This window comes from Scylla paramamosain, chromosome 37, assembly GCF_035594125.1.
Source record: "Scylla paramamosain isolate STU-SP2022 chromosome 37, ASM3559412v1, whole genome shotgun sequence".
NCBI lineage: Eukaryota > Metazoa > Arthropoda > Malacostraca > Decapoda > Portunidae > Scylla > Scylla paramamosain.
The window spans coordinates 13,722,824-13,737,447 of record NC_087187.1 but is presented as its reverse complement, the minus strand read 5'-3'; the positions used below and the strand labels follow the sequence as shown (position 1 = coordinate 13,737,447).

At 39.8% G+C, this 14,624-nt stretch overlaps 1 long non-coding RNA gene across 1 annotated transcript in view; it reads right to left on the bottom strand.

Annotated features, from left to right (window-relative positions):
- LOC135091197 (uncharacterized) overlaps positions 1-14,009 on the bottom strand; it is a 162,911-nt gene extending 148,902 nt beyond the window's left edge. The window contains exon 1 of the long non-coding RNA XR_010262428.1: positions 13,713-14,009. This is a non-coding gene — a long non-coding RNA (uncharacterized LOC135091197). The remainder of the gene's footprint in view (positions 1-13,712) is intronic.
- Between the last annotated feature and the right edge of the window lie 615 nt (positions 14,010-14,624).

Below are 14,624 nucleotides of genomic sequence, written 5' to 3'. Positions count from 1 at the left end.
TTTCTGCCTATCTAATGTTTTTGAATCTATCTATAACAGGATGATTCTTAAACATCTATCACTTCACAACATTCCATCTGATCGCCAGTCAAGGCCGCTCTACTGGTGATCTTATGGCTTTCCTTAATGACTCTTTTAGAGATTTTGGTGAAACTTTTGCCTTAGACATATCAAAAAGCTTTTGATAGTCTGGCACAAAAGTTTGATTTCTAAACTACCCTCCCACTGCTTCTATCTTTCTGTAACTTCATGTCAAGTTTAATTTCTGACCGTTCTCTTACTGCTGTGGTAGATGGTCAATGTTCTTCTCCTAAATCTATTAACTCTCCACTCTCCACTCTCTTCCCATTATTCATCAATGAACTTCTAAACCAGACTTCTTGTCCTACCTGTTCCTACGCTGATGATACCACCCTGCACTTTTCTGCGTTTTTTTTCGTAGGCATCCAACCTTTCAGGAAGTTTACAGTTAATATAGGGAAGCCACAGAACGTCTGACCTCTGATCTCTCTGAAATTTATGATTAAGGCAGAACAAACTTAGTATTATTAAGTTCCTCAAAAAGTCAATTCCTCTATCTGTCAACTCGATGCAACCTATCCCCTCTTATTTATTACATCGAACTGTCCCTATCTTCTACAATGAGCATCCTTGGTCTTTCCTTTTTCTTGTATTTTAAACTGGAAACTTCACATATCATTTCTAGCTAAAATAGCTTCTATGAAGTTGAGTGTTCTGAGACATCTCCGCCAGTTTTTCTTACCTTTTCATCTGCTAACTCTGTACCGCCCATGTATGGACTATGCTTCACATGTCTGGGGGGGAGGGGGGTGAGATCAATCATACTGTTATTCTAGATAGGCTGGAATGAAAAACTTTTCGTCGTTTCAACTCCTCTCCTCTAAGTGACTGTCTTCAGCCCCTCTCATTGCTGTAATGTTGCATCTCTTGCTATCTTCTACCGCTATTTTCATGTTACCTGCTCTTTTGATCTTGCTAACTGCATGCCTTCCCTCCTCCCGCGCCTCGCTGCACAAGATTTTTTTTTTCTCACCTCTATTCTGTCCACCTTTCTAATGCAAGAGTTAACGAGTATTCTCAATCATTCATCCCTTTCTCTGGTAAACTCTGTTACTCCCTACCTGCTTCTGTATTTCCATCTTCCTATGAAGAATTCTTTCAAGAGGGAGGTTTCAAGACATCCTTCATTTTTTTACTAACGCTCTGGATCTTGTTTGGGGGACCTGCATCTCAGTGTGACTGCTTATGCATATGACATTGCTCTGTATCTTGCCACTTTATAAAAGCACAGGAACACAGAGTCATTTAACACAATACTATGTACACAAACAAGTTGCCCACAGACCAAAAAGGAGGGTCCACCAACTGCTCACCGACACCAGACACTAGAATCAATGAGAATCAAGGAGTCACATCGTAATATATCAAGTGTGTTAGAAAGAATCTTACTCATGGGCAGGTTGATGGAGACTCCTAAGTCCTGACAAGTATCAGCAGGAGAGTACTTGTGTAATAGGTAAATTACTCAAGTACCCTTTATTAGGAACTAGCCTTCTAACTGTATCCCTCCCAGTCTCCTCGCGGTAACACTGCCTCTAACTGTACTTATGCCTCTCTTGGGGTATGGATGGTCACAGAGCGTGAGAATGCAATTCCCGTATTCATCACAAGGATATGACTCCTGGGGAGGAACAGGTATACATCCCATCCTGCCTCACTCAGGATAGCTTAAACAAATAAAACGGTTGTCTTCAGAAAATAATTGTGATTGAATTATGGGGGCTGGATGTATTTCATATAGGTACCGTATAAGCAACAGGAACTACTCAACTAAACGTATGGAAAACAAAATGAAAAAAAAAACCAACTGGAAATATGGAAAATCAAGTTGGGGCGGACAGCCAGGCAGTTCTCGCCCATCGTACTTTCTCGTCTATATCACTCATTTTCATTAACCTTCCTTCACTCTTTCTCTCTTCCTTCCATCTACTTCCTTCCTTTGTCTTATCTTTCTTCTTACTTCCTCTGTTCACTACTTACTTTTTTTTATATGTTCACTCCTTATGCCCAATATATATATATATATATATATATATATATATATATATATATATATATATATATATATATATATATATATATATATATATATATATATATATATATATATATATATATATATATATATATATATATATATATATATATATATATATATATATAAGAACATAAGAAATAAGGGAAGCTGCAAGAGGCTACCAGACTTACACGTAGCAGTCCCGTATGAAATATAACTACCTATTTCCATCTATTATCCCCATCCATAAACCTGTCTAATCTTTTCTTAAAGCTCTCTAATGTCCTAGCACTAACAACATGATTACTGACTCCGTTCCACTCATCTACTACTCTATTTATGAACAAATGTTTTCCTATCTCCTTCCTAAACCTAAATTTTTCAAGCTTGAACCCGTTATTTCTTATTCTACCCTGGTTGCTGATCCTAAGAATTTTGCTTACATCCCCCTTGTTATAACTCTTATACCACTTAAAGATTTCTATAAAGTCCCCTCTTAACCTACGTCTCTCTAAAGAATGTAAATTTAACAACTTCAATCTCGCCTTTTAAGGAATACTCCTCATCCCCTGTATCATGTTAGTCATTCTCCTCTGTACCGATTCTAATAGACCTATATCTTTCTTATAATGTGGGAATCAGAACTGCGCAGCGTAGTCTAGATGAGGTCTGACCAGCGCCAAGTATAACTTTAATATTACTTCCGGCCTTCTACTTTTAACACTCCTAAAAATTAATCCTAGTACCCTATTTGCCTTGTTTCTGGCTTCTATGCATTGTTTTCCTAGACGGTGTTCAGAGCTAACTATAACTCCTAAATCTTTCTCGTACCCTTTACCTACCAGAGTTTGGTTGTTTAATGTGTTTCGTTGTTTTAATGCTTTCGCTAAGCCATGACCCTATCCAGCCTAACACCTTCCCATCTATCCCGTGTGCCCTATCCTTTCTCAGGAGCCTTTGATGAGGTACCTTGTCAAATGCTTTACTAAAGTCCAGATATAATATATCATAATTATTTCCATTATCTACTGTCTCGTACACTTTACTGTAAAAACTTAACAAGTTTGTCAGGTAAGACTTCCCCTTCGTGAAGCCATGCTGTGACTGATTTATCAAGTTATGTTTGTCTAAATGTTCCCTAATGTTCCTAGCTATTATTGACTCTAATATTTTACCTACAACTGAAGTTAAGCTGACAGGTCTATAGTTAGACGCTAAAGTTTTTTTTCCTTTCTTAAAGATGGGTACTACATTTGCCTGCCTCCACATTACTGGTACCTCACCTGACTCAAGTGATTTCCTAAAGGCAGAAACTAGCGGCTCTCTAATAACCTCTTTGCATTCCTTAAGTACTCTGGGATATATTTCATCTGGTCCTGGTGTCTTGAACGTTTTTAGCCTATCTATCTCCTGTCCCACTATCTCCCTAGTTATGAAAATATCTGTCAGTTTTTCATTCTCATCTGCTCTAAACACTTGTTCACTATCTGGCATATCCTGCATGTTTTCCTGGGCGAAGACAGTAAAAAAATATCCATTCAGAATTTTACTAATTTCCTCCCCAGAACTAACCAGCTCCAGATCTGCTGTTTTTAATGAACCTATAGTATCCTTATTCTTCGTCATGTATACCTGATAAAATCCCTTGAGGTCCGTCTTCGCCTGGCTGGCTACATTTAATTCATAATTGCCCTTTGCTTTCCTCGTAAACTTCCTGACTGTTTTAATTCATTATATTGTGACCTTAAAACTTCTTCACCTGCCCTTAATCTCTTATATATACTTCTCTTACGCCCTATATAATGTTTTAACCTAGCAGTCATCCATTTAGGTTCATTTTTCTGTGATCTTATTGCCCTATATGGGATATTTGCTAGCTGACCTCTATGAATTTTATCTGCGAAATATTGATACAATTCATCTACATTTACTTTACCTAATCCCCTCATCTCGGCCCCTACCATCCCCTCCACTCCCTCATCTACTCGACTCGACCTCACCTGACATTCCAACATACTCACACTTATCTCTCCTTCCCTCTCCCCTCCGTTCCCTCCGGACATATCTTTCCTCCTCTTGTCCTACACCCTCACACCTCACCTCACCTCACCTCTCTCATCTTGCCTTATCTCTCTCAATTCCGTCCCGGACCTCACCTCACCCTGCATCCGTTGCCAGTCAACTCCTTGGAGGTATCTTTTTAATTCCTCAAAATCCGCTCTCCTAAAATAAGATAATTTACTAGTATTTTTCTTCCTAAAAGTTTCTTCCGATTTTAAATTGTACCTAATTCCCCTATGGTCACTGTTACCTAGCTGTCCTCCAACCTCTACTTGCGTGACTGCTTCCTCCCTGTTAGTAAGAATTAAATCTAGAATATTATTCCCCCTTGTGGGTTCTACGACTACTTGTTTTAAAAAAATTATCCTGAATTACCTTAAGAAATTCCTCTGCTTCCCTGTTATCCACCATCAGACTTCAGTCGATATTCCTAAAATTAAAATCTCCTACCACACATACCTGACTGTACCTGCCTGCTCTGTTTATTTCCTGCCACAGTGAGGTGTTTACTTCCTTTGTACTGGTCGGTGGTCTGTACACTACTCCCAGTACTACTGACTGTGATCCTTCCTTAATATCAACCCATATCGACTCTGCTTTGTTATCTGCTTTAATTATATTGTTAATACAACACTGTAATGTGTCCCTAACGTAAAACGCGATGCCTCCTCCTCTCCTGTTTTCCCTATCTTTGTAGAACAATGTATAACCATCTATCTTAACCTCTGGATTAAATACTTTTCCTGACATATTTTCAGGTTAAAGCAATGATATCAAATTTCTCTACACACGCTATTTCCCTAAGCAAGTCTATTTTATTCAAAATACTTCTACAGTTTGTGTAGTAAACACTTAAGGTATTTCTCACCTTCCCTGAGCTAGCTACCTTTCTAGATTTAACTAATTTGTCTTTCGTTTTCTCCTCACAACCCCCTCTTTGCTCCCGACTAACAAAACACGGGGATCCCTCCCTTGTCCCTAATCCTGTCCAAAGCCTGTCGAAGCCTCCCGATAAGCTCTTCACTCCTAACCTTAGCAAGGTCATTCCCTCCTGCACTGAGGAAAACAATGGGCTTGGTCCCATCTTTTTCCAGGCACGTGTCTAGCCTATTAGCTATCTTCCCTATCCCGGCCCCCGGCAAACACACCCTCGACCTACGCTTCTTATCCCTAGCACAGAACGCACTATCTAAGTGCCTAACCTATCACCAAACACAAGCACTCTACCTTGGGGCAGGGTAACTGCATCTGCCTCCCTCCATATTGTCTCCCCCCTGCCATGTCTACCTCCATCTCCTTCCTTTCCTCCAGCACACTGAAAGGATTCTTCGTCTCCACGCGAGGACCCCGGGGGCCCTTAACCCTCTTGGCTCCCCTGCACACAACCGACCACTGCTCCTTCGTTGCCTTACTAGACAAGGTGACGGAGGAGCACGACCCAGCAGTCACAGCATGGCTTCACGAAGGGGAAGTCTTGCCTGACAAACTTGTTAAGTTTTTACAGTAAGGTGTACGAGGCAGTAGATAATGGTGATAGTTATGATATCTTATATCTGGACTTTAGTAAAGCATTCGTAAAGCATTCCATCAAAGGGTCCTGAGAAAGGTTAGGGCGCACGGGATAGATGGGAAGGTGTTAGGTTGGATAGGGTCATGGCTTGGTAACAGGCGACAGAGAGTGCTAATAAACGGCTCGAAATCCGAGTGGGGTCATGTCATTAGTGGGGTGCCACAGGGATCAGTATTAGGGCCATTATTATTTCTAATATATATCAATGACTTGGATAGTGGAATTAGTAGCGATGTTAGTAAATTTGCGGATGACACAAAGATAGGTAGATTAATTAGGTCAGAAGCGGATGCCATCGCCTTGCAGACAGACTTAGATAGAATGAATGAATGGACGGATAGATGGCAAATGCAATTTAATATCAATAAATGCAAAGTGCTTAGCGTAGGTAGAGGAAACCCACACAATAGGTACACATTAAACACCCAAACTCTGGTAGGTACAGGGTACGAGAAAGATTTAGGAGTTATAGTTAGCTCTGAACTCCGTCTAGGAAAACAATGCATAGAAGCCAGAAACAAGGCAAATAGGGTACTAGGATTCATTTTTAGGAGTGTTAAAAGTAGAAGGCCGGAAGTAATATTAAAGTTATACTTGGCGCTGGTCAGACCTCATCTAGACTACGCTGTGCAGTTCTGGTCCCCACATTACAGGAAAGATATAGGTCTATTAGAATCAGTACAGAGGAGAATGACTAAAAGGATACAGGGGATGAGGAGTATTCCTTACGAAGCGAGGTTGAAGCGGTTAAATCTACATTCTCTAGAGAGACGTAGGTTAAGAGGGGACCTGATTGAAGTCTTTAAGTGGTATAAGGGTTATAACAAGGGAGATGTAAGCAAAATTCTTAGGATCAGCAACCAGGGTAGAACAAGAAATAACGGGTTCAAGCTTGAAAAATTTAGGTTTAGGAAGGAGATAGGAAAAAATTGGTTCTCAAATAGAGTGGTAGATGAGTGGAACGGACTCAGTAATCATGTAGTTAGTGCTAGGACACTAGAGAGCTTTAAGAGAAGATTAGACAAGTTTATGGATGGGGATAACAGATGGAAATAGGTAGGAGTGTTTCATACAGGGACTGCCACGTGTAAGCCTGGTCGCTTCTTGCAACTTCCCTTATTTCTTATGTTCTTATGTTCTTATGACCCTCCCACAGGTGCTGTGATCCTCTCACAGAACTCAGCCTGTAGGTCTGAGATCCTCTCACGAAACTCAGCCTCCATCTCTGAGACCTTCGCAACGAAGGTCTCGAGAACAGGAGAACTAACACAACCAGACGACTCAGAAACACAAGGCATTATGTCTACACTACCCAGCTATATTAGCGTCAGGTCACCGGTCACTAAACACGTCCGTTCACTAGGAACCCTGACCTGAGACTGTATATATATATATATATATATATATATATATATATATATATATATATATATATATATATATATATATATATATATATATATATATATATATATATATATATATATATATATATATATATATATATATATATATATATATATATATATATATATATATATATATATATATATATATATATATTTATTTATTTATTTATTTATTTACTTATTTATATTGTTGCATGAAGCTGTATCAGTCGCATCTATCATACCAATAATTATTATTCATCATTTATATATTCTATATCACATGCCCACTTGGCCAGTCTCAGTCTATTTTAACCTTTTCTCCTCCCTATCACGCTCTCAAGAGAATACCACGCCTTCCCTACATTCCTGTCAGTCCTTAAGGAAAACATCAGCATCTCCTTCCTGTCGTCCTTCCTGGTCATTGGCCAGAATAACAACCTGTACTATTGGTCAAAAAACGATCATTTAACTCATAATAAGCACTGCTCCAAGTCACATAGGTAGTGATTTTGGGGAAACTTTTCTACTTGAGACAGATGTGAGAAGAACCAAGAATATGTAGTCATAACAATATATATATATATATATATATATATATATATATATATATATATATATATATATATATATATATATATATATATATATATATATATATATATATATATATATATATATATATATATATATATATATATATATATATATATATATATATATATATATATATATATATATATATATATATATATATATATATATATATATATATATATATATATATATATATATATATATATATATATATATATACGGTAGTAATGCTGCTGCATTTATAAAATAAACTGTATAAAATAATAAATTAGCTGCTTGCGTGTCACATGTCCACCTCCGAGACCTGAGTGGATTTGACTCTGCATTTCCACTTGCAAGGTTGGGCAGACGCGGACTGGGATGGTTGCTGGGCCACCTCAGGGCTCGGCTGGGGCAGGCGGGCAGAGGCTGAGTCAAGTCAGGGTCAAATGCGAGGCCGGCCAGGGCTGTCAGGTCCCTAGGAGAAAAGGCAAGCCATGGAATATGGGCGGCAAGGGTGTGGGCATGTGTTCCCACACCAGCACAATGCTCGACCACCCTTCTAGTCATGCGCTCATGCCTATAAAACATATGAGGTGATTGAAGCATAAATAGTTCTTATCTGTGTGAAACACGTGATGTATAGACTATAACCAGTCGCAAGGCTCATAGCAAAAAGAAGTCAGAAAAGTGAATACGCACTTGTGAATTACAAAACTCACATAGCAAAGACGTCAGAAAAGAAAGCACAATGGTCAAACACAAAACTCACACTAGCTGTGATTTCAGCACAGCGAATCACAAGCCAAGAAAAACTAGAATAACACAAGAGGCCATAAAACAAGAGAACAGGGCGTTTCTATGCCAAATAAGCTACAAAATAAAAATGCACTACAAAAATCATAACATTCGCACAAATAACGCCCTTGATAGCGGTAAAATCAGATATGCATTGGAAGCCACGAGCAGGAAAGACCACACAGACAGGAAACACCAAAACTTCCAGATGCGAAGACTGACAGTATGAGATCCAAAGTCTTATAATGATGGGATCAACAGCAAAGCAATCAAGTTGCAATGGTGATGGATTAAAAGTCCAGACTTGAAACAGGGATGTCGTCGGTGACAGCTTAAAGTCGTATGGGCACAGACTGGCATAAAAAGCTTGAAAGAGGTCCGGAAAGCAGCTTGAAGGAAACACCATAGACGTGTAGTATCGTAGCAGCTTCTGTCGGTGATGGCTTAGCAGAAATGCGTCGCTGACAGCTTAGCAGGTTACTTTGAGGCGATGAAAGTAGGTGGAGTAGCTGGCAACGAGCAGGCAGGGCACGTGAGCCAGGAGGACATGTAGGGTTGACTCATCTCACCGCTGACACCATTTTTGTGTACTAGAAATTATATATAAACTTTTCCTAGTACTTTTGTGTAGAGGTGACCAAAGAAACACGGTGTTATATTAATAAAAAAAATTGTACAAAATAATAAATTAGCGGCTCTCATGTCGCACATCCACCTCCGAGACCAAGGCGGATGAAACTCTCCATGTCCGTCACAGAGGAAAGGCAGACACTGGTCTGATCGATAGGCCAGCTCAGGTCACGGCCGAGGTTGGCGTCCAGAGTCAAATGGTTGACCTCACTCCCCACATGGTAATAGGCAGGTGGCCAGAGGCTGGGTCAAGTCAGGGACAAAGGCCTTTATCTTGGAACTTGACGGCCTCAGCCATCAGGTACCAAGGGAAAAGGCGCGTCATGTAATGTGGCTGGCAAGGATGTGGGCATGTGTCTCCACACCAGCACAAAAAAAAAAAAAAAAATATATATATATATATATATATATATATATATATATATATATATATATATATATATATATATATATATATATATATATATATATATATATATATATATATATATATATATATATATCATCTTTTTTCGATCACTTTCTTGGAACACTCTTCTCCAATGCGCTCGATCTTTTGCGCCTTCCTCTGTCACGCCCACCACTTGCATCTCTCCCTTCACAGCATCCATAAACCTTCTCTTTGGTCTGCCTCTCTTCCTCCTGCCAGGTAGATCCATGTCCAGCATCCTCCTCCGCACATACCCCTCGTCAATCCTCCTGACATGTCCAAACTACCTCAGCCTAGCCTCCCTTGCTTTGTCCCCAAACCGACGTACGTGTGTTGTTCCTCTGATGTAATCATTTCTGATTTTATCCATCCTCTTCACTCCAAGAGCAAATCGCAACATCTTCGATTCCACTACTTTCAATTCCGCTTTCTGCCTTTTCGTTAGTGGTACTGTTTCCATACTGTACAGCATGGCGGGTCTCACTACTGTTTTATAAATCTTTCCCTTTGTTCTTGCGGAAACCTTTCTGTCACATGTCACTGCTGCCGCCTTCCTCCAGCCATTCCATCCCGCTTGCACTCTCTTTTTTTACCTCACTACCAATCTCCATTACTCTGTAACGTGGACCCCAAATATCTAAATTCGTCAGCCTTTGACATTTGCACACCTTGTAGCCTTATTGTCTCCCCATCACCTTCGTTGAGACACATGTACTCAGACTTGGTCCTGCTCACTCTCAATCCCCTTCTCTCCAGTGCATATCTCCACCTCTAACTTTGTTTCCACTTCTTCGCGGTTTTTTGCAACATCACTGATCCTCACCACTCTTCGCAATCTCGTTTCCACGACTCTTTCCCATATCTTCATTGCATGACTCTACAGCTTAATTCCTCTATAGCTGTTGCAGCTTTGTACATCTCCCTTGTTCTTGAAAACTTGCACTAGCACACTTTTTTTTCCACTCATCTGGCATCCTCTCGCCTTCCAAGATCCCGTTGAACAGTCTGGTTAGCCAACCCACTGCTATCTCTTCTAAACTCCTCCATGCTTCCACTGGTATCTTATCTGGGCCTACTGCCTTACCTCCCTTCATCCTCCTCAAAGCCTTCCTCACCTCTTCTCTACAGATCCTTGGCACTTCCTGATTTAACTCTTGCACCTCTAACTTTCTTTCCCTTTCATTTTCGATGATCATCAGATCCTCAAAATACTCCTTCCATCTTTTTAATGTAATTTCTTCCCTTGTCAGTATATTTCCGTCTCCATCCTTTATCATTTTAACATGCTGCACATCCCTCCCATCTCTGTCTCTCTGTCTGGCCAGTCGGTAGATGTCTTTTTTTTCCCTTCCTTAGTATCTAACTTCTCATATAACTCTTCATATGCCATTTCCTTCGCCTTTACCACTTCCTTTTTCGCTATGCTACACATTTCCTTGAATTCCTGAAGACATCCTTCGTCCCTATGTCTCTGTCCCAGTTTCGTTTTGCCAGCCTCTTCCTCTTTATGTTATTCTGCACCTCCTCATTCCACCACCAGATTTCCTTGTCTTCTCTTCTTCGTCCTGATGTCATCCCAAGTACATGTATGGCTTTCTCTCTCACCGTTTCTGAGATCTCCCAACTGACCTTTTCCCTTTCTCCCAAGGCTTGGCTCACCTCCTGCTTAAATGTGTATTGTACTCCTTCTTTACTTTCCACCATTTGATCTTTGGTTCAGTCCTTACTTTCCTCCTTGTCTTCACTTTCAGGCTCAGGTTCCCAAGCAACACTCTATGCTGTCTTGCCACACTCTCCCCGGGCACAACCTCAATCGCACAATCGCTAAACTCTTTCAAGTTGCATCAAGTACACAGTATAAAGTCTATGTGTGTGCTCCTTCCTCCACTCATATATGTAATTCTGTGCTCCTCCCTCTTCTTAAAATAGGCGTTCACTAATGCCATCTCCATCCGTTTCGCACAGTCAACAACCATCTGTCCCTCCGCATTTCTCTCTCCCACACCATATTTGCCCATCACATCCTCATCACCATTATTTCCTTCTCCAATATATCAATTAAAGTCTGCTCCAATAATAATCCTCTTCCTTCACCTCACTCAAGAACTCATCCTTTTCGTGCAACTCACACCCCACCTGTGGGGTTTATGCACTGATCTCATTTATCTGTATCCCTTCACTTTCCATCTTCAAACTCATTACTCTATCAGATACCCTCTTTACTTCCAGTACACTGTTGATATACTTTTCCTTTCCTATTTCCCCAGTGCCATTCCTCCTTCCATCCACGCCATAACAGAACAACTTGCAGCCTCCTCCAATCAGCTTCGCTTTGCTTCCCGCCATTTAGTTTCCTGTACACAGAGAACATCTATCTTTCTTTTCTCCATCATGTCAGTCAATTCTCTCCCTTTACCAGTCATGGTGCCAACATTTAAAGACCCAGCTCTTATCTCTACTTTTCTTTTTTCCCTTCTTTCTTGCTTCCTCCGAACTCGTCCTCCCCCTCTTCTTCTCCCCCCCCCCATAGTCACATACTGTCCACCTGCACCCTGTTGGGGCACAGCGCCGTAGGCGGTCGTTGGTAACCAGGGCCGCGACCGATCCGGTATGGTGCTCTCATTTATGATCCGCATCATTGCATTGGCAAATTTTCATGCCGGATGCCCTTCCTGACGCAACCCTCCCCATTTATCCGGGCTTGGGAACGGCACTGAGTTGCACTGGTTTCTGCCCTCAGTGGCTGGGATATATATATATATATATATATATATATATATATATATATATATATATATATATATATATATATATATATATATATATATATATATATATATATATATATATATATATATATATATATATATATACAGTATATATACACACTGTTTTCATCATTCATTTATTTGTTTACTTTAACATATACACATGTCATTATATTTTCCAGTCAGAAATGGAATTAATCGAAACATGCGACGTAGTGCCTAAGCCATACTTCATGTTTCCTAGTCAGCTACAGTTCACCACAGCAGTTAGACTCTGCAGAGCGTTTGGAGGCCAAGTGGTAGCCCCTAAGAACTTGGAGGAACAAATGGTATGTTTTCTTCTATGTTGTATATGTTTATTTGCTTTATGTTAAATATCTTTTTTTTTTTTTGGTTGCTATTTACCCAGAAAGAGAAGAAATGTTTCTTCATTCAATATAATAATTTCGGAAAGACAGCATGTTTTTTGTTCTAGTGTACTAAATTACTACAAACTTACATTTGGTTTAGTTAAGGCAACTTAATTCATTAACCCTTTCCTCATCCATAGTCATAGCAGTCATAGCATTTTATTTTCAAGAGAAAAAATCATTCAGTTGGTGAGATTATGAAAACTGGAAACTGCAATACCAGATGACTAATGAAATATAATAGGGATTCCAGGAGGTTAAGGCTATCATGCACTTACGAGTTCATACTGTAATAATAATGAAATACAATAGGTCTTGGTTTTATTATATGTGTTGCGTTATATAACATAAGAAAATAAGGGAAGCTGCAAGAGGCCATCAGCCTTATACGTGACAGTGTGTTACGTATCGACGTTAATTACATGGTCTTTACATGTATGCAGCATACATGTACACCTTTAATATATATTCATCACTTAGAAGTCAAACACATTCCAGTCTTTAATTTTATACGATAAACCAGGATGTTTAAAGTTAAGGGAAATACAAATCAAAAGAAACGTGTATTTAGCATGTTGACTTTGCATGCAGGTAGTGTATTCCCTGGCGGAGAAAAGCAAGGACCAATGTTCTCGAGAGGGAAACCCACTCACGTGGCTGGGCATAAAGAGAAACATCACTGATGACACTTGGCACTATCTTCACTCCAAACAAAATGTATGTATATATACGCGCAAGCACATGTGTGTGTGTGTGTGTGTGTGTGTGTTCTATTGTTTTATTTTAATAGAAAACGTGAAAATACCAATAATAATAATAATACATGATTTATTTAGCAAGCAGCAGCGAGATTAAAAATAATCATATTAATGTTACAAAGTTCTAGCGAAGTTATAGAGTGGAGGGAACGAGGTACACTTACAAGTGGAAGTGTTATATAATGAAACTCAAATAAACTCTATGGGTTCGGTGGTGTATGGTACCTCTCTGGTAAGGCTCGGTCCTGCAGGCCAGACGTACGGTGTCAGGACGTTGGCACGAAGCGACTGGAAACTATGGGTACCCGCGAGCCTGGGCAGCAGTGCTGGTGGCGGTGATCAGGCGGCGAGACATGGGTGGGAGTCACGCCCTGCACGTGGTGTCATGTGGCTGCCAAGAGGGATGTAACGGTCGAGGTGACTGATAAGGGTGGCGGACTCTGATTTCTTAACCTAACAACATTATGTCTTTATAGGTTTACGTGAAATAATGCAGGAGAGAAAGTAGAACACACACAAACATTCACTGATTACACTGCTAGACTGTGATTGATGAGACAGAGTCCGCCGATCAGAGACACGCACCTTATTGTCTCTGACATACGAGTCATATGTTTTTATATTTTTTATGTGAAATACTGCAGGAAAGAAAATTATAACTAGACTAAAAATATATACCAAACCACACACACAAACACACACACACAAAAAAATAAATAAATAAAATATAATAAAGTAAAAATAACGGAAATTGATCGAACGGGTAACAAGGAGGTAGCCGTCGGCAGTGAACTCATTGATCACCGATCTTCGTCGGTTGTCATATTGTTTCGTGAGCGATCGAAAGAAAATTATAAAATGTCATAGATTAGATTTAGTTGCAGGCAGTGTGATCAGTGATTGTTTGTGTGTTTGTTCTACTTTCTCTCCTGCATTATTTCACGTAAACCTATAAAGACATAATGTGAGTGCTATGTAAGTCCAGCAACAGGGTTCAATCCCGTGTTGACACGATACGTGAAATTAAACTCTACCAAAAGTCATGCTAGTTTCATCTGATAGGAGGCGGTTATATGGAACATTTCAGAGACAGGAGGCATAATATTTTCGAAAGGTGGCAAGCTTCTCTCTCTCTCT